Source organism: Hyla sarda, chromosome 3 (genome assembly GCF_029499605.1).
Source record: "Hyla sarda isolate aHylSar1 chromosome 3, aHylSar1.hap1, whole genome shotgun sequence".
Classification (NCBI taxonomy): Eukaryota; Metazoa; Chordata; class Amphibia; order Anura; family Hylidae; genus Hyla; species Hyla sarda.
Genome location: NC_079191.1, coordinates 41,933,410 through 41,954,764, shown reverse-complemented (window position 1 = coordinate 41,954,764; position 21,355 = coordinate 41,933,410).

Genomic DNA, 21,355 nt, shown 5'->3' with positions numbered 1-21,355 from the left:
CTGCTCAGAATACTGTACATGTGAATAGACCCCAAATTGTCATATGTCTAATGCAATTTTCTTCTGTCCACATGCTCAGGATACTTTGCTGTCCAGAAGGTATTCCTGTACCCGCAACGCACGTAACTAAAAAGTCTAAGGTAACAAGTGTCAATTGTTGTCTACAATCTTTATGTCTATTGTTTTGGGGAGAAGTGTGTCCTGCCACGGTACCACAGTAGCCAAGGCACTGGGCAGAAAGCCTCAGGCAACCCAATCTGCAATCATTCTGTCTCTAAAGTAAATATTCAGCTATAGTCATATGTATAGTTGCCATATGCATAGTCATAGTCTCATAAGTCGTGTTTATAACTTAGTCATAAGTATGTTGTCGGTGATATATAGGCCCAGATTTATCAAACTGTGTGAGAGAAAAAATAGAGTGATTTTCCCCACAGCAACCAATCACAGCTCAGCTAATGCGCTTTGTTAAAGTGAAAGCTGAGCTGTGATTGGTTGCTGTGGGAAAATCACTCTATTTTTTCTCTCACACAGTTTGATAAATCTGGGCCATAGTCCTTATTCTCCGAAAGTCCTGCAGTTAAAGGAGAACTCCAGAACATAAAAATTGTCCCCAATAGTGCCGGCAGTAAAAAAAAAAAAATAAAGATGTACATACCTTCCTCCGCTCCCTCGGGGCCTTCGGTAACCGGCTCCGGCCTCCGCCGTGATCATCTTCCTGGTTGCCGGTGGTCGGAGAGTCTTACTGCGCTCAGCCAATCACCGGCTGCAGTGAAGTCCTGACTCAGCCGGTGATAGGCTGAGCGGCAGTGTGACGTTTTCGGCCCAGGCCGCAGGTGCCGGTGTAGTGAAGAATTTTGTGTCCCGAAGCGTTTTCACACTGCCGCTCAGCCTATCGCTGGCCGAGTCTGACTTCGCTGCGGCTGGTGATTGGCTGAGCGCAGTATGATTCATCCGACCACCGGCAACTAGTGGATCGCGGCGGAGACCGGAGCCGGTTTCCGGAGGCCCCGGGGGGCGGAGGAAGGCATGTACATCTATTTTTTTTTACTGCCGGCAGTATGGGCAACAATTTTTATATTCTGGAGTTCTCCTTTAACAAGGTTATCAGTTGTCAGAGCATGCATGGACATTTGTACAGAGACTCCTAATCATCATCCTTTCTCTTCAAGCACAGCCTTGATATGGACGTTAAATATAATGCCCCAACACTGCATGCGGCCCCGTGGCCACTTTACTCCTCCGTCCTGCAGGACTGCCGTCGAGGGCGACTTCATTTAAGTAAGGGGATTTCAAATGCCCCAGTACGGGATCTTGCCGTAATGTGCTTCTGCCCTGTCAGGCAGAGCCTCCGCGTGTCCTTGGAGTTTACCTGCAGCAAACCCTATAGTATTTACAGGTCATATGTATTATAAGTGTAATGTGTAATGTGTCTTTAAATCTGTACCGCATGATTGTATTTTTACCCAGAGAACCCCAGTGACCAGGTGACCTCCCAAGGGACTCATGGGCTCCTTGCACAGCCCCCGTATATAATATGGGGAGGGTCTGTAATCTCTCTTTCCATGCTCTTGAGTTCCTGTGAGGTCCAGTGCAGTCAAGTGTTCCAGCATCTGTGTCCAGCCATTGGAGGCCTCAAGCCTAAAGTACTGCAGCCACCAGTCGGTCCTGAGTAAGTCAAGACCTCTCAATTGTCTGTCACCATCTCAAGTCAAGTCATCTATAGTCACCGTGGCCTGCATTATAGTCTGTCAAGTCACTGCAAGTCCCAGCAAGCCTGCAAGGTCTCCCTGTGTTACTGGCCACCTCTCTGGGATATTGGCTGAACTGCATAGACTGTACCATCTGTCTTACCTCAGTAAAGCTACCTTTACCCTTAACCTGGCCTTGGACTCTTTATTGCACCTGCCTTACCTAGGTTTAGCGGTACTACCTTTGGGTGGTTATAAGGCCAAACCATGCCCTGGCGTCATGACAAGAAGGGGTTAAAACCATCTACCCGTGGAGCCATAACATCTGCTCCCTTACACCTCACGACACACCCCGTGGCACACCACGCTATCTCATGTAACAGCTGAGGCACCCTGGTTAACCCCTTAACGACCACGGACGTATATTTACGCCTGTGGCCGGCTCTCGCAATATAACGCAGGGTCACACGGTGATCCCGCGTCATATCGGGTCGGTCCCGGCATGTAACTGAAGCCGGGACCCGGAGCTAATTGCTATAACATTGCAAAAAAAAGTGTAAAAAAAAAAGTTAATAAATGTGATTTAACCCTTTCCGTAATAAAAGTCCAAATCATCCCCCTTTTCCCATTTAAAAATAAAAACATGTAAATAAAAATAAATATAAACAAGAGTCAAAAAAATTCTAAAGTCCAAAATAGCATATTTTTGGTCACTTTTCATATCATGAAAAAATGAATAAAAGCGATCAAAAAGTCCGATCAATACAAAAATTGTACCGATAAAAACTTCAGATAACAGCGCAAAAAATTATCCCTCATGCTGCCCCATATGCAGAAAAATAAAAAAGTTATAGGGGTCAGAAAATGACAATTTTTAACGTATAAATTTTCCTGCATGTAGTTAGGATTTTTTCCGGAAGTACGACAGAATCAAACTGTCACAGCAAGCGGTCCGGTCTTCACCTCCGGACCGGAGCACCCGCTGCCTCTGTCCTCTGCTCTGGGGCCTCGGCGTCTCCCGGTCAGACGTACTGACTGGGAGCGCGGGTCTCACAGTGGCAGGGACGCGGCTAACGTGGCGGCTGGTCCCCGCTCATGCGCCGCGTCCCTGTTTGACTTACCTGCTCCCCGTGCGGAGCTCTGCTCTCCTGGATCCCGCCGCGCGCGGCCCTGCTCTCTAGGGCGCGCGCGCCAGCTTCAGTATAATTAAAGGGCCAGCGCACCAGTAATTGGTGCGCTGGTTCCTCACCTCCCACTGGCCCTTCCCAATAAAAGGCGCCTGCCCCTTCCTGCCCTTGCCGGATCTTTGTGCCTAGCGCCTTTGAGAAAGTGTTCCCTACTGTGATATTGCCTTGCCAGTTGCCGAACCCATTGCTACCGTATACTCGCCTGTGAACCCTTGCTGCCTGCCCTGACCTCTGCTATGTCCGACTATGCTCTTGCCTGCTCTCTGTGTACTACACTATATCAGCTGCCAGAGAGGTCGAGTTGCTACTGGGGGATACGACCTGGTAGTTACCGCTGCAGCAAGTCCATCCCGCCTTGCGGCGGGCTCTGGTGAAAACCAGTAACTGCTTAGAACCGGTCCTCCAGTACAACCCGTGCCATCGCCTCTCTGGTCCAGAGGATCCACTACCTATCCTGCCGGAACGTGACAGTAAGATCTGGCCATGGATCCCGCTGATATTTCCCTGCCAAGTCTAGCGGACCTCACCTCCATTGTGGCCCAGCAAGGTCAGCAGTTGACCCAGTTGACCGCCATGATGCAACAGCTCCTGCCTGCTCAGCAACAGCCTGCACCACCGCCTGCACCTGCTGCATCACCTCCGCCCGCAGTTACCACTGGAGCCAGAATCCGTTTGTCTCTACCAGTCAAATACGACGGAGATCCTAAACTATGCCGTGGGTTCCTGTCTCAGTGCTCTCTTCATCTCGAGCTACTATCAGACCAGTTTCCGTCTGAGCGAGCCAAGGTAGCCTTCATCCTCAGTCTGCTCTCCGGGAGGGCCCTGGCCTGGGCTACACCGCTTTGGGACCGCGCTGATCCAGCCACCGCTTCGGTCCAGAGTTTTTGTCAGGAGTTTCGTAGTGTTTTTGAGGAACCTGCCTGTGTTACCTCCGCAGAGACTGCTTTGCTAAACCTGTCCCAAGGAAATTCTACCGTGGGTGACTATGCCGTCCAGTTCCGCACCCTTGCTTCCGAGCTGAACTGGAATAATGAAGCTCTTTGTGCCACCTTTAAGAAGGGACTTAATTTTGACATTAAAGATGTCCTTGCTGCACGTGACCTGCCTACCACCCTGAGTGACCTCATGTTGCTAGCCACCAGGATTGACAAACATTTCTCTGAGACAAGAGGAACTCCATCTTGAAAAGGAAAAAGCTTGTTCCAAACGCTGCCCTCGTTTGACTCCAGTGTTCCAGCGTCCACCTCTACCTGTCTCTGGGTTTTCCGCTGTGGAGGCCATGCAGGTGGACCGGTCTCGCTTGAACCCTCAAGAAAGGAGTCGCCGTAGAGACAAGAACCTGTGTTTGTACTGCGCAAGTACTGAGCACTTCCTTAAGGACTGTCTTCTTCGTCCTCCACGTTCGGGAAACGCTCGCACCTAGTGGATGTGGGAGAGGCATTACTAGATTCTTCCTCTCCAGGCCTCATTATATCCGTGCAGTTGTTCCTTTCGGCCAAGTCCTTCTTCTCTGCTGCTGCTTTCTTGGATTCCAGCTATGCCGGCAACTTCATCCACGCCTCCTTGGTCGACAAGTATCAAATTCCTATAACCCGTCTGCCCAAGCCGTTCCTTTTTTCTACGGTCAACGGGGAGAAACTCTCTGCTACGGTACAATACCGCACCCAGCCCCTGCGGATGGACATTGGGATATTCCATACTGAGACTCTGGAATTTCTTGTTCTTCCCTTCTGCTCCTCCGAACTCCTGCTGGGTTTACCGTGGTTGCAACGCCACTCTCCTGTATTGAATTGGTCCTCCGGTGAGATTCTGCGTTGGGGTTCCTCCTGCACTGACCGGTGCTTCAAGCCTGCTCCTATCAAACAGGTCCCGCCAGTTCCTCCGCCACCAGGTCTCCCCAAGCCTTACCATCAATTTGCAGACGTCTTCTGTAAAAAACAAGCGGAGACTCTTCCTCCTCAAAGGCCTTATGATTGTCCCATTGACCTGTTACCGGGCTCTACTCCTCCTCGGGGCAGAATTTATCCTCTCTCCCCTCTAGAGACTCAGGCCATGTCGGACTATGTACGTGAGAATTTACAGAGAGGCTTTATTAGGAAGTCTTCATCTCCTGCTGGAGCCGGGTTTTATTTTGTGTCTAAAAAGGATGGTTCTCTCCGACCCTGCATCGATTATAGAGGACTCAATAAAATTACCATTAAAAACCGTTACCCTCTGCCTCTAATCTCTGAGCTGTTTGACCGTTTCAGAGGAGCCAAGATTTTCACCAAGTTGGATCTCCGCGGGGCCTACAATTTGATACGCATTCGTAAAGGAGACGAGTGGAAGACCGCATTTAACACCCGGGACGGTCACTTTGAGTACTTGTAACGCACCCGCAGTCTTCCAGGAGTTCGTGAACGACATCTTACGGGACCTTCTCTACACTTGCGTTGTAGTATATCTGGATGATATCCTTATTTTTTCATCCAATCTGGTTCAACATCGAGTCCATGTCCGGCAAGTTCTCACCCGACTCAGAAGTAACCGCCTCTACGCGAAAATTGAGAAATGGCTGTTTGAGCGTACCTCCTTGCCATTCCTGGGGTATATCATCTCTGCCCAAGGTCTGCAAATGGATCCTGCCAAGCTATCTACAGTTTGAGACTGGCCACACCCCTCTGGTCTCCGAGCCATACAGAGATTCCTGGGTTTTGCCAATTACTACAGACAGTTTATTCCTCATTATTCCACCAAGGTGGCTCCTCTTGTGGCTTTGACTAGAAAGGGTGCCAATCCCAAGACCTGGCCTCCTCATGCTAAAGAGGCCTTTCTGTCCCTGAAAGCTGCCTTTGCATCGGCACCTGTTCTCTCCCGGCCAGATTCTTCCAAGCCATTCTATCTTGAAGTGGATGCATCCTCGGTGGGAGCTGGAACTGTATTAACTCAAAAGTCTTCCAGGGGCAAGACCATAACTTGTGGCTTCTTCTCTAAAACCTTTTCTTCCGCCGAAAAGAATTACGCTATTGGGGACAGAGAACTGTTGGCAATTAAATTGGCCTTGGAGGAGTGGAGACATTTTCTCGAGGGTGCTCCTCACCCTGTGACCATTTTCTCGGACCATAAGAACCTAGTCTACCTCCAGTCTGCTCAGAGACTAAATCCCCGCCAAGCCCGTTGGTCCATCTTCTTCGCCCGCTTCAACTTCCAGATTCACTTCCGTCCCGCTGCCAAGAACATCAGGGCAGATTTCCTTTCTCGTTCTTCGGATGTGGTGGGCGAAGTACCCACTCCTCAACACATTGTTCCACCTGAGTGTCTCATCTCGGTAGCACCTGTGGACTTACGGCTACTTCCTCCGGGTAAGACCTATGTTCCTCCTCGCCAGCGGTTGCAAGTTCTCAAGTGGGGCCACGCTTCCTTCTTTGCCGGTCATCCTGGGATTAAGAAGTCTCTGCAGTTAATTTCTCAAAGATATTGGTGGCCCTCGCTAGACAGAGACGTCACTGAATTCGTTCAGTCCTGTGCAATCTGCGCCCGGGACAAGACTCCTCGTCAGAAACCTGCGGGCCTTCTTCTGCCCCTCCCTGTTCCGGAGACCCCTTGGTCACACATCGCCATGGACTTTATCACTGATCTTCCCTCCTCCCATGGTATGACAGTCATTTGGGTCGTGGTTGACCGTTTTTCAAAGATGGCTCATTTTGTGTCCCTGCCTGGTCTCCTGTCTGTGCCTCAGTTGGCCAGTTTTGGAGGGCTCTGTGTGGTCAACTCGGAGTCAAGCTGGATTTTTCTTCCTCGTATCACCCTCAGTCCAACGGCCAAGTAGAAAGGGTGAACCAGACTCTGGGAGATTATCTACGCCATTTTGTGTCCTCTCGCCAAGATGATTGGTCGGATTTACTCCCTTGGGCAGAGTTCTCTTATAATTTCAAAAATTTTCCGCCACCAATAAGTCTCCATTTTTTGTGGTCTATAGCCGTCATCCTCTGCCTCGGACCTCCGCCCCCTCCTCTGTACCAGCTGTAGAGGACCTCCTTCTGGACTTCTCTTCTATTTTGCGAGAGACCCACTCAGCCCTCTTCAAGGCCTCGACCCGTATGAAGCTCCAGGCCGACAAAAGTCATAGAGCTCCTCCAGAATTCAGTCCCGGTGACAAGGTGTGGCTCTCCTCGAAGTACATCAGATTTAAGGTACCAAGTTACAAGCTGGGCCCTCGTTACTTGGGTCCCTTCAGAGTCAAGAGCTGTATTAATCCGGTGTCCTACCAGCTCCATCTTCCTCCCTCCCTCAGAATTCATGACTCTTTTCATGTCTACCTTCTCAAGCCTGCTATCTTTAATCGCGTCTCTCCTAAACTTCTTTCTCTCACCCCTGTCACTGGTACCTCTGATATTTTTACTGTTAAAGAAATCCTAGCCACCAAGCTTGTTTGGGGGAAAATATTTTTTTTGGTCGACTGGGAGGGCTGCGGTCCTGAGGAAAGGTCTTGGGAGCCTGAAAATAACATCTTGGACTGCAGTCTCATCCTCAACTTTCTTGGTGCCAAAAAGAGAGGGAGACCTAAGGGAGTGTCACAGCGAGCGCTCCGGTCTTCACCTCCGGACCGGAGCGCCCGCTGCCTCTGTCCTCTGCTCTGGGGCTTCGGCATCTCCCGGTCAGACCTACTGACCGGGAGCGCGGGTCTCACAGTGGCAGGGATGCGGCTAGCGTGGCGGCTGGTCCCCACTCATGCGCCGCGTCCCTGTTCGACTTACCTGCTCCCCGCACGGCGCTCTGCTCTCTGGGATCCCGGCGGGCGCGCCGGCATCAGTATAATTAAAGGGCCAGCGCACCGTCAATTGGTGCGCTGGTTCCTCACCTCCCACTGGCCCTTCCCAATAAAAGGCACCTGCCCCTTAATGCCCTTGCCGGATCTTTGTGCCTAGTGCCTTTGAGAAAGCATTCCCTACTGTGATATTGCCTTGCCAGTTGCCGAACCCATTGCTACCGTATACTCGCCTGTGAACCCTTGCTGCCTGCCCTGACCTCTGCTACGTCCGACTACGCTATTGCCTGCTCCCTGTGTACCACGCTATATCAGCTGCCAGAGTGGTCGAGTTGTTACTGGGGGATACGACCTGGTAGTTACCGCTGCAGCAAGTCCATCCCGCCTTGCGGCGGGCTCTGGTGAAAACCAGTAACTGCTTAGAACCGGTCCTCCAGTACAACCCGTGCCATCGCCTCTCTGGTCCAGAGGATCCACTACCTATCCTGCTGGTACGTGACACAAACCTATGTAAGTAGGGTACCATTTTAATCGTATGGACCTATAGAATAAAGATAAGGGGTCATTTTTACCGAAAAATTTACTGCATAGAAACAGAAGCCCCCAAAAGTCACAAAATGGGGTTTTGTTTTTTGTTTTGTTTTTTCAATTTCGTGGCACAATGATTTTTTTTCCGTTTCGTCGTACACTTTTGGGTAAAATGACTGATTCACTGCAAAGTAGAATTGGTGGTGCAAAAAATAAGCAATCATATGGATTTTTAGGTGCAAAATTGAAAGGGGTATGATTTTTAAAAGGTGAGGAGGAAAAATGAAAGTGCAAAAACGGAAAAACCCTGGGTCCTTAAGAAACAAAACTGCTGAACTACAACTCCGAGCATGCCTTTGGCTGTGTGGGCATGCTGGAAGTTGTAGTTTTGCCACAGCTAACGGCACCCTGGTTAAGAAACAATGAGATAGTGTCCATTTGTAAAACTACAACTCACAGCATGACCACACAGCCAAATGCATCTATCTCATATGTGTCTATCTATCTACCTATCTCATATCTATCTATCTCATATCTATCTCATATCTATCTATCTATCTCATATCTATCTATCGTTCCAAAGAAGCAGCACATCCACCAGATTGCAGTCAATGAAATTAAGGTGCAGGCAGTCATAGGAGACTTGGTTAGGGACTCCAAATTCAATAAAATAGAAAAAAAACACAGCACACACAAGTGTCTTCAGTGCAAAATAAGGGTATTTATTCCATCTTCAGCAAGAATTACAAAAACGTGCAGTGTTTCGGTAGTCTCACACCACCATCTTCAGGCATAGAGCAATGAACAAACACTGGCTCTTAAATAGCCACAAATGACATCACTCAATTAGTGAAATAATCAATTTACATAAATCCATAAAATTATAAAGTGCATACATATCATCCAAGCATATACAGGATTCCATGTGTGGTAGCCCTTGGGGGGTGTATGGTAGGGATGGTATGGTGTTGGTATATGAGGGTTTAATATTATCCCAGTCACTTGTGACGCCAGGATGAGGGATGGTATGCTGAATCTATGTTCCCAGAAGTGATAGGTGCAATGAAATGACTGAAGGTCCACAAGCAGATTTAACTTGAACTTGAATAACTTTACTGCAGTGCTTGCAATATCCAATGCGTAGTTACAGTCTCATATAACCGTTCTTAGGTTGCTTAGCGACTGGCAGAAGTTGCAGACCTTGCATTAAACTTATAGTCTCTGAATTTAGGGAGTAATGTGCAGATCCGTCCGGATTTAGGGGAAATATTGGGTCCGGTGATACTGCAGAGTGCTTAGGGATGACACACTCTATAATTTAGATCATTCAGCTGTTGCCGCAAGGCTCAGGCCTAACTCACTGCGATTATTGCTATACAGGTCTTGCTTGCTTGCTTGCTATCCCAGGAACAAGAGAGAGATAAGATGGCCGCCGCTCCCTTATATGGGCAGGGGGCGTGGCGATTTTGATTGGTCCGAACGTCTGCCACTCACTTTACATGGTATCATGGGATTGCTTACATCACAGGATCTATATACATTGCAAAACCCAAAATGAGGCTAGAGATACCAAAGTGAGGCCTGGAACGCATCCAGAATGAGGCTTGGAACGCATCACATGACCCGAAGGCCCTGCGACACCATGGAAACCAGTAATTAACCATTTATATACAGAAATAATACTATTTACGTTATTCTATGGATAAATTAGGAATCTATACACTATAATAGAGGCGACTAGGGGCGGACTGACCAACAGATATCACTAAGTCCTAGGGACTCTGGCTACGGGGACCCATAGATAAATAAGTACCGAATGAAATGCGGTACTGGGACACCACACATGTGTACATCCGTGATTCAGAAAAGTGCATTATGCACATAATATGTGTAAACAATAACTTATCGCCCTTTAACTTCTCCATATTTACCAACTATGAGGTGCATGTGCAATTAAAAACATAGATCTGGTCTGATATTGGGGGCGGAACACTCATCATTCAACTGTATATGTCGGTATGACTTTAAGTTAGCGTCGGATAAGTTCTACTGCGCAAATACAGGCGAAAGCCCGTGACTGCACATTGGTGGGGCCAGATCTGCATCATAGATCACATGAACAGAATAAACCAATCACAGGTAGCATCGCATAACCATAGTAGTCGCAAGATCAATATACAATACAATATATACAATATAGAGTGATCTACTTTGCCCAATAACAATATGGTTCCGGAAGTTGTATACCACGTATGCGCATGCGCAAGCCGCAGAGCTTGCGAATACTATGGTTATGCGATGCCATCTGTTGATTGGTTTATTTTGTTCATGTGATCTATGATGCAGATCGGGGGCCTTCGCCTGCATCTGCGCAGTGGAACTTATCCAACGCTAACTTACAGTCATACCCACATATACAGCTGAATGGTGAGTGTTCCGCCCCCAATATCTGACCAGATCTATGTATTTAATTGCACATGCACCTTATAGTTGGTAAATATGGAGAAGTTAAAGGGTGATAACTTATTGTTTACACATATTATATGCATAATGCACTTTTCTGAATCACGGGTGTACACATGGAATCCTGTATATGCTTGGATGATATGTATGCACATTATATTTTTATGGATTTATGTAAATTGATTATTTCACTAATTGAGTGATATCATTTGTGGCTATTTTAGAGCCAGTGTTTGTTCATTGCTCTATGCCTGAAGATGGTGGTGTGAGACTACCGAAACATTGCATGTTTTTGTAATTCTTGCTGAAGATGGAATAAATACCCTTATTTTGCACTGAAGACACTTGTGTGCTGTGTTTTTTCTATTTCATCTACCTATTTATCACACATCTATCTACCTCACTGCCAGCCCCTTATCCCAGGTCTCGCACTAGGAGCATTATTTACTGAGGGGGGCATTACCTATCTGGGGGAATAACTTATTACCTACTGGGGGCATTACCTATCTGGGGGTACTACCTACTGGGGAATTACATACCTGCTGGTGGCATTACCTACAACCTGACTACTGGGACATTACCTACCTGGGAGCATTACTGTGGGCATTACCTACTTGGGGCATTATCGACCTACTGGAGGGGATCTAACTTAAATAACCTACCCTCCACCCTATCCCCCTACCCTTTCCCTTAACAGACTTTACTTCCTTATACTATTCAGGGCACCTGGTGGGGAATATATATCAGCATACAGGATTTGGTCAGTAACAGTATGATGGTAATATTTTAGTGATATTTGTTTTTCTTGTACTGTGTTTTAAAATATTTTTAAAAAATATTTCTTGGCACAGGTGGCTCAGAACTAGATAAAGGGTAGGGTCACATGTAGCGTAAACGCTGCATATTTGACTCACATGCGTTTTTCAGTGCTAGCAAAGTATCTGGGTGTTTATTATTACTCCCATAGACTTTGCTAGCACATAAAAACACATGTGCATCCACAACGCATGCGCGTAAAAAACAAAGTGTTTACGCTACGTTTGACCCTACCCTAAAAGAGGATACATCAGTCACTGGGTGTAACTAATTGCTATATGCTGCCGCCGTTGCTTGGGCTGACAAACACCTAGGTGCCAAGCTTAAATTCTCAGTCGCCATGGCGACCTGTCACCTGGGATTTGTCGAGCCCTGGCTAAGAGACAGTTGGGTGTTAGAGAGGAGCACATTGCCTTGTTACTATAGTAACTGCAAGTGATCCCCATATGGACCGATTGGTATATCTATATGTATTCTATTTTTGTAGAAAGAATAGGAGGACACATCTCCATTGTGCATCTCAAGGCAGTGGTCTCAAACTGTGGGCCACCAGATGTTGAAAAACTTCAACTCCCAGCATGCTCAGATAGCCAACAGCTGTCCGGGCATGATGGGATTTGAAGTTTTGCAACATCTGGAGGGCGACAGTTTGAGACCACTGCCTTAAAGGGGTACTCTGCTGCTAGACATCGTATCCTCTATCCAAATGATAGGGGATAAGATGTCTGATCACCAAGGTACCTCTGGGACCCCCACGATCTCTGCAAAGCACCCAGAATTCTTAACTAACACCGGGTTCCAACGGCAGTGGTCGTGACATCACACAACGCCCCCTTGTGACATCACGCCTTGCCCCCTCCATTCATGTCTATGAGAGGGGGTGTGATGGATGTCTTGCAGTGGAGTACCCCTTTAATTTTAGAGAAGCAACAGACATAGGTTTTACAGTTGCTATTGACATAGGGCAGCCTTGTTTTTAATGGCGCAACCCACATATGGTAGATTGCATGTGGTGCATGTTACATAGTTACATAGTTCATAAGGTTGAAAAAAGACCAGAGTCCATCAAGTTCAATCTATAACCCTAATGAGTCCCTACTGAGTTGATCCAGAGGAAGGCAAAAAAAAACCTCATACTAGAGGTAAAAATTCCTTCCCGACAAAAATGCATCCAGCCCTTTTGAATTCTTTTACAGAGTTCACAATGACCACCTCCTCCGGGAGAGAATTTCACAGTCTCACTGCTCTTACAGTAAAGAACCCCCATCTGTGCTGGTGTAGAAACCTTTCCTCTGGACGTAGAGGATGCCCCCTTGTTGTTGATACAGTCCTGGGTATAAATAGATCATGGGAGAGAGCTCTGTACTGCCCCCTGATATATTTATACATCGTTATTAGGTTTCCCCTAAGCCTTCTTTTTTCTAAACTAAATAACCCCAATTCTGATAATCTTTCTGGGTACTGTTGTCCTCCCATTCCCCGTATTACTTTGGTTGGCCGTCTTTGAACCCTCTCCAGCTCCTCTATATATTTCTTGTACGCTGGTGCCCAGTACTGTACACGGTATTATATGTGTGGTCTGACTAGTGATTTGTACAGTGGTACAATTATTTCCTTGTCGTGGGCATCTATGCCCCTATTGATGCACCCCATGATTTTATTAGCCTTGGCAGCAGCTTCCTAACACTGGTCACTACAGCTAAATTTACTGTTAACTAAGACCCCTAAGTCCTTTCCATGTCAGTCATCCCATTTAACACATAATCCCAGCCTGGATTTTTCTTCCCTATGTGCATTACCTTACATTTATCAGTGTTGAACCTCATCTGCCACTTCTCAGCCCAAACCTCCAACCTATCCAGATCCATTTGTAACAGTGCACTGTCCTCTATAGTGTTTACCGCTTTACAGAGTTTAGTTTCATCTGCAAAGATTTCTACTTTACTATTCAACCCCTCTACAAGGTCATTAATACATATATTAAATAGAATAGGACACAAGACTGGCCACTGTGGTACCCCACTAGTAACAGTCACCCAATCAGAATAAGTACCATTAATAACCACCCTCTGTTTCCTATCACTGAGCCAGTTACTTACCCACTTACACACATTTTCCCCAGCCCGATCCTTCTCATTTTATGCACCAATCTTTTATGTGGAACCGTATCAAATACTTTGGAAAAATCCAGATATACGACATCCAGCGATTGCCCCTGGTCCAGTCTGGAGCTCACCTCCTCATGTAATGAGGTAAACCACAAATTTTAAACCACATATTAAATGTATTATATTGTATTGTTTTGTTTTGTTTTTTCTTACAATATTCTCAGTGGATAAACAAAACTCATTGAATATCTTAACATGCCTGCCACAAATGTATCTATTGTGATAGTGTCACTTTCATTTATGTCCTGTAAAATGTGTGACAAAACATAAAAGAATAATACAAAGCCTATCATTGTAACGTAAACCCATTTATGCTTGGCAATGAAAATAAAAATGAAAAAAAAAACCTGTCTATTGTGTATGTAACAGAATATAACAGTAGAGTCCGACCTATACAATAACCTATTCAATAAGCAAGAGGAATAATAGAATTCCTCAGTGATTCTATAACTCCATTGCACATAGTAAACAATTTCAACATAAGCTAGACAATATAAAATAATAAGAGTCAATGCTTTACTATTTTTGTGATTGAGGATCCACCGGCCAACATTCGGTGTGAAGCACATTTAAAGGGGTACTCCAGTGGAAACAGTTCACAGAAGTAGAATAGTTAGCTCGTTAAAACTTAACCTTTAATAGTATTTCATAATAAGATAAATAGTCTTCAACAAAATAGTAATTAAATCAGGTATAGGTGAGATGGAAGGAGAGCTCAGACAAATAAATGGCGCTCCAATACCATCACCTATCACAACAAAGTAATCCTACAATATACAACCTGTGCAATTGTACACTAAGAAGGCGTAATAAATCCAGTGGAAAACAAATGTTTTAAAATCAACTGGTGTCAGAAAGTTAAACAGATTTGTAAATGACTTCTATAAAAAAAAAATCTTAACCCTTCCAGTACTTATCAGCTGCTGTATGCTCCAGAGTAAGTGGTGTAGCTCTTTCCAGTCGGACCACAGTGCTCTCTGCTGCCAACTCTGTCCGTGTCAGGAACTGTCTGGAGCAGGAAAGGTTTGCTAAGGGGATTTACACCTTTTCAGGACAGTTCCTGACACAAACAGAGGTGTCAGCAGAGAGCACTGTGGTCAGACTGGAAGGACTTACACAACTTCCTCTGCATACAGCAGCTGATAAGTATTGGAAGGATTAAGATTTTTTAATAGAAGTAATTTACAAATGTTTTAACTTTCTGGCACCTTTTGATTTAAAAACATTTATTTTCCACCAGAGTACCACTTTAATAGCTGACTTGGAGGTTGCATCTTGAATATAATGCAATAAATTGATTATTCATTTCCCAGCAAAGATGATCCAGTTTCTATAAACAGATAAACAAATACTGACTAGAAAGGAAATAAATATAATTATTTTCTATGAGTATTTGAGCATAGGCAAACGTCAAAGAGTTGTATGCATCTTACTGTCTAGAAAATGTCATATTTGATCAATAGAATATAGAGGACAGGTGATTTCCTACTAGAATGGACACCATCAACAAGGCCTTCTGGGAACATAGCTAAATACTTTTATATAAAAGCTATATAAATAGTGTTCTATATTTCTTAGCACATACTATTTTTCGTGAATGTTTTTAAATGGGCATTGTCAGAATCAAATGGTTTTATATGTTGTACATTTAATATATTTCATGTGAAAAACATTTCTATTTTCTCATTTTTATAGAAATTATGGCTTGAAAAAAAAAATGAAAAAAAATGACAACTAGGCATCTCCATACTATCCAGAACACAGTCCTGTCTGGCTGTAGCATCATCTTTGTCCCAGCTGAAGCACAGACTGGGACAAAGTCCAGGAAGTGAGGGTGGGACTAGCACTCCTCTGTACTCACTCCTGTCCTGTCTATCAGACTCCTGTCCTGAAAGCAGAGAGGAGGAGGTTACAGAGCAGCCTGCAGTGATTTGATGAAAAGACATAGCACAGCACAGCAGACTCAGGGAGGAAGTGACTGCATGGTGAGGGCAGGCCCAGTGCTTACATTGGACACACTCCTTCCTGAGCTGTAGATGTCAGAATGAGTGAGCAGCAGAACAGAGGGATTTGTGACCCAAATGCCACATCTACATGACCTAGCAAGTAACATTTATAAGCATAATTTTTTTGTTCTAAGTACTATGCTTTTGGAAGTTTTCAGACTCTTTCACTTTTGCATTGACATAAGTATTTAGATAATGGGCACCACTCTCTACAGGCTTTGGCTGTCCGGGCATGCTGGGAGTTGTAGTTTTCAACAGCTGGAAGCCCACTGCTCTATTGCCCTGCACTTAGCATAACACGTTCGTTTGTATTCTTTTACCTAATATTGTATATAAAGATCAATGTATTTGTATAGTGAGAATTTTTTTTTTTTTTTTTTTTTTTTTTTAAATCTGGTTATTTCATTTATAACGAACAATATACCAAAGAATTGTAAACGTTCCAAAGTTCAAAGCCGTCGAAGTTGCAGAGGATAAAATTGGTCATTGTTTCAAGTAAATCAATGACAACCGCTAAGAAAAATAACAAAAGCTTTTATTATCTGCCGTTAATTTATAGACTTTTATTATTAGAGTATGAAACTCATTTATTTGCTTTTTTTATGCAATATTCCTTTTCATTTCCCTTCTCATAATACAAAGTACACAAAGCATTGGCCTTTGTGTTTATCTTGAGAGGCATTCACTGTTCTGAATAATGTTCTGTAGGCTGAATCCCTAAAATGTTTTACTTTCAGAAATTACAGCTGCGTATAGACTAAGCCAGTTTATCAGACAAGAACATGTAACTAGCTATACTACACTTAGCATGTTCCACTGTATATAGTGCAGAAAACAATCAGTGTTTTTCATTATTATTTTGTTATAAAAAAATATAGTTACAAAATAAAAACAAATTAAAAGCATAAATAACCTCTAGTCATTACAACCATAGTATGTAGTTAAAGCGTATCTGTCATATCTCAGAATAAAAAAAATGATATGTTACTTAATACCTAATCCTGGTCATGTACATATAAGGTGTCTAGCACCTATATTTCTGTCACAAATACGTTCTGTTGCTCACTTGTTTTGTCATTCTATGCACTGGAGGGGGTGTGTCCTCATGTTGCATGACTCTTTATCCAATCACTTCAGGCTGCTCTTTAACCCTTCCTCCTTTCTTTTTTTATGCTGCATTTTGATAGGACAGCACAGAGGAGTGCTAATCCCACTCTCACTTCCTGAACTTTGTCCCAGCCTGTGCTTTAGCTGGGACAAAGATGATGCTGCAGCCAGACAGGATTGCATTCTTGTGTGATTGCGTTTTTTTAACCGATGATTTCTATAAAAAGGAAATCAATTTTTTTATGAAGTATAGTAGAAAGGTTAATGTTTTTCTAAGATGTACAACATATACAAAGTTTTGAAATCTGACAGTGCCCATTTAAAAGGATGGTTAAAATAAATATATAAATGGATCATTTAAATGGATGGTAAAAATAAAAAAATAAATAGTCCTACCAGGTGACCAACCAGCATGCAATCGCTGGAATAAAATTCCACAAAGTGTATGGCCATAGCAAATAAGGACGGAGCACAGTAATAGAAGAAAGGCTTCCAAGTTTATTCACACCATAAAGTGCACAGGTGCTACGATTCGGCAAGACTGACTTTGTCAAGCATACAAAACATACAAAATGCCATTCTTACTGTACATCTGAAAACCAACATTTTACAATAACTGGCAATTATTACCTTGCAGGCAAAACTACAGAAGACAGGTACCAGCACGGTGATCCAAAAACATGACGGTCTGGAGTCTTGTAGGAACAAATTTCCTGGCGGAGAGTGCAAGGAGCCTGAAATCCCTCTTCAATATTGTAGATTTTGCATAATGAATGAAATATGGTTTTATTGACTCTGGAGTCTATAGTTATAATCTTAGGCACAGTAAACAGACTGTACACCAATAAAGCAATGAAAGACTCTACTAACCATGTCTACAACTATCAGTCAAGCATGGTAGAGGAGCAGGGAGAGTTTGGGAATTGATAACATCTGGAGTTGCTGATATGTTACCACTAAACATAGTGCAAAAAATTTACATATGTAATACATTCTTATTAAATACAAAAACTGTGCTGCCGAAAATTAGACTGGTCACCCCTTCTGCTGCAGGAGACGTGATATCCATTAGTATAAATTGCATACTGGATCTTCTATCATAGGGTGGAGATAGGATAATCAGCCCCCTATTTCTACAAAACATTGCCAGAGATTAATGTAGTAGTAGTAGTAGTAGTAGTAGTGCCCAGGCATGAAACGTGTCGCTTTAATAAACCAGTCCACATTTATACATTTTATGTGACTCAAGTATTTTCTTTCAAGAAGCGCCCAATCAAGGTTACAGTTTTTCTGTGTGTTCTAGTTATGCTAAACCACATTCCTTCTAGCAGAAAGGATATCACACTAGCTGCCTTTGTTCTGGAGATCAGGCCTAGTCAGGGCCATTGTAACACAGGACTGCTTGACATCGCTGGCTTTTTTGTAGTAATGGATAATGTCCTAAAGCTTGTACTCTAGTCCAAACCTGAGGAAGGCATCTTGACTTTGTTTCTAAACTAGTCTGCATAGAGAAGAAAGGAAGAGGGGCCTACGCAAAATATCCTAGGACCAATATGGAGGCCTTCGACTAGGTCTAGGAACTTGTAGCTGTCCAGCTGCTAGCAACGCAGAACCACATTACCATGAGTGAGGACTTTCTTGTATTTCTTAAAGGACAAACCTCTGCAAGCCAACCAGGAAGATCATATCCCATCTCAGGGCAGTAAGATCAAGGGACTAGTGACACACACTCTCAAGCAGAAGTTACCTCACAATACCACCACTGTTTCTCTGCATCCCCCTCATCACTGGCACCCATCCAGAGAACATGAGAAGAAATTTGTGGAGTACCTCAAGCCATGCCTCAAGTCTCATCCCTAGCCATATCATCTGCTGATGCTCCATCCTGGTTGCTATGTGGTGTCTCGTATCGGAACACCTTTGGATGTCATTTTATGGTGCCTGCTTCTGGCCCTACAGCTCCATGTCAAAATATATTGTGTTTTGACAAATGTCTGTACTGTGTTTCTCATTGTCTAATGTGCGTGCATTTTTCATGTCATGTAAGGAGTTAATGTTATTTCTGTAGGGGGGTGGGTAAGAAACCACATGAACAGGCCACCCAATCAGGGCCTCCTGCACTTCTCCACCCTGATCTGACCAGACAGGGAGGAGTTAGTTCAGTGTAGAGTGAGTTGAGAGTTAAACAAGGCAAGATCTCTGCTGTGTGATCTGCCCCTCACCTCATGGGGACAGGCCTAAAGATCAAGTTGCCAAAGTCATTGCCATAAGAAGACCATACTCTTCACAAGGATCCCGCCAACCAGGTTGTCCGTCCAGTTCAAGTAAGCTTTAGGGAGAATAGAAGAATCTGACGGGCCCCATAGCAACCAAGGATAGAGGGGGGTGATCTGGAAATCATCCAATTATGGGTCACCTATGTGTGTCCAAATGAAAGTATTAAGCAAGAATAAGCTAAGATGTTTAAAAAAAAATGTTTCCATCTTTTATATCAGAGATTATACTGCTTTTGCATACATAGCACTTAACCAGTAGACACCTGCCTAATTTAACAATCATTGGCGACCATCCCAGACTTTCTTTAGATATGTCTTATCAACTAGTTGTCCTTTTCACAGAATCATCGGCGGACACCAAATAGAACCATCTTCTGTTGGTTTTCTTGAATTCAACTTATTTTTCTAATATATTTTGTACTTTAGTCTAGTCAAGTCTGAGTCTCATCACAGTCCGTCAAGACTACAAGTCCCAGCAATCCCATAAGAGCAAATGTATTTTTTTTTATTAATCCACCGTTACAATTGCACATCTGTTGGACTGAACTATCTGTATCACCTTCCTGCAATTGTTCAAGTAATGTTCAAGTGGTTACCTTACCCTTGCATTTGAGGTATTCTTTATCCGGCGCTTGGCAACGCCAACCGCTTTACCTTGGAGTGTGGTAGGTTAACACACCTGGCGTCTCGAACATTCACCTCAGTCACATCACCTACCAATCTACGCTTCACGCCATTACCCCTGCCTACCATAGCTACAAATATATCTAGACCCGGGTCTTTCGTAAAACAATGTATTTTTTGTCAAGCAATCACAATAATATAGGTTGTCTATATTTACATCCAAGAAGAATTCTAAAAAGTTTCCACCACCTACTTAACACATATGATAAGGCAGTTTTTTTTATTCTTATTACAATTTTCTAGTAGAAATTAGAAACTAAGTATGACACAAAAATATAGTCTAAGCCATAATAAAGCAGAGTGCCAGAAAGTCATTGCTCATGGCTGCCATTTCACCTTTTTAATTTAACTCTGCCGATAAAAAAGGAGAGTACCTTGAAGCATGTAAATGCAATCAACTTACCCGTCCCGAAGGTCATATCTCTTCATTTACTGGGAAATAGCAAATGGTTACGGTCATGCTAGGTCTCACATGAAGAGAAGGCTCGAATTGTAATTGTATCTGTAGGATTTGCGCAGTATTCCGCTGGTGTCCATACTCTGTCACTGGCAGGAAATGGTCTCACGCCTAAGCAGCCTTGGCCAGACGTGCGTTTTACTATACCACGTTTCCTTTACGGGTTACTGAGGATTTTTCACACATATCAGGTTTGTCGCCTATTACTGTCTCTATAGTTCTCTATAATATAACACATCTGTTGGTGGGATGGAGATCATTAAACCTTACCTGATCTACCAGCGTCGTACAGATCCTTCCCAATAATACATGTTAAGTGAGGAACTAGTAATTTGCTTGATGAAAGAAATGATATCGAGAGGCCTGAACAGCTGCCATGTGAACAGCTGTGTAACGCAGCAAGCTCCAATAAGTACAGGTTTTACCAACATCTGAGCTTCATTACCGGGTTATACCGGCACGCAGGTTCATTTTTCCTAAATTCCTTCAAGTGACACCGCAGGCGTAATCTGCTGATGCTCCACGTTTCTATATTTGTGCAGTTTTAAAGATAGATTTACATCTGGATAGTACAGAGGATGTGTTCTACAAATACATATACTGTGTATAGAGTGATCAGGGGTGGGTGTGTAATGAGGGGTCTACATAGGGATGGACCGCAAAGGAGCAAACTGTATGTTTTATTTCTTCTTAAAGTAAGAATAATAAAGAAAAACACATTGGGGGAGATTTGTAATTGTTGTCTTTGGTAAGTGAGTTTTCATGTGGCTTTAGTTTTGCATATGAGCAACATATTTATCATACTATCAATATCAATTGATAAATTTGGCGCACATAACGTATATACTCGAGTATAAGCCGAATTTTTCAGCACAATTTTTCGTGCTGAAAACACCCCCCTCGGCTTATACTCGAGTGAACTCTCCGCCCTCAGTGGTCTTCAACCTGCGGACCTCCAGATGTTTCAAAACTACAACTCCGGGCATGCTGGGAGTTGTAGTTTTGAAACATCTGGAGGTCCGCAGGTTGAAGACCACTGCCGGGCCTTCGTCATCATCCAGACCCCCCCCCCCCCTTTAGTTTTGTACTCACCTTCCCTCGGCGGGAAGGAAGGGTGAGCTGGTCCGGGCCATCTGTGCTGCAGGGACCGTCCGGTGGGGAGGGATAGTCATTCCCGGCTGTCCATCTTCACCGGGGCCTCTTCTTCGGGCCCGGCCCTGGAATA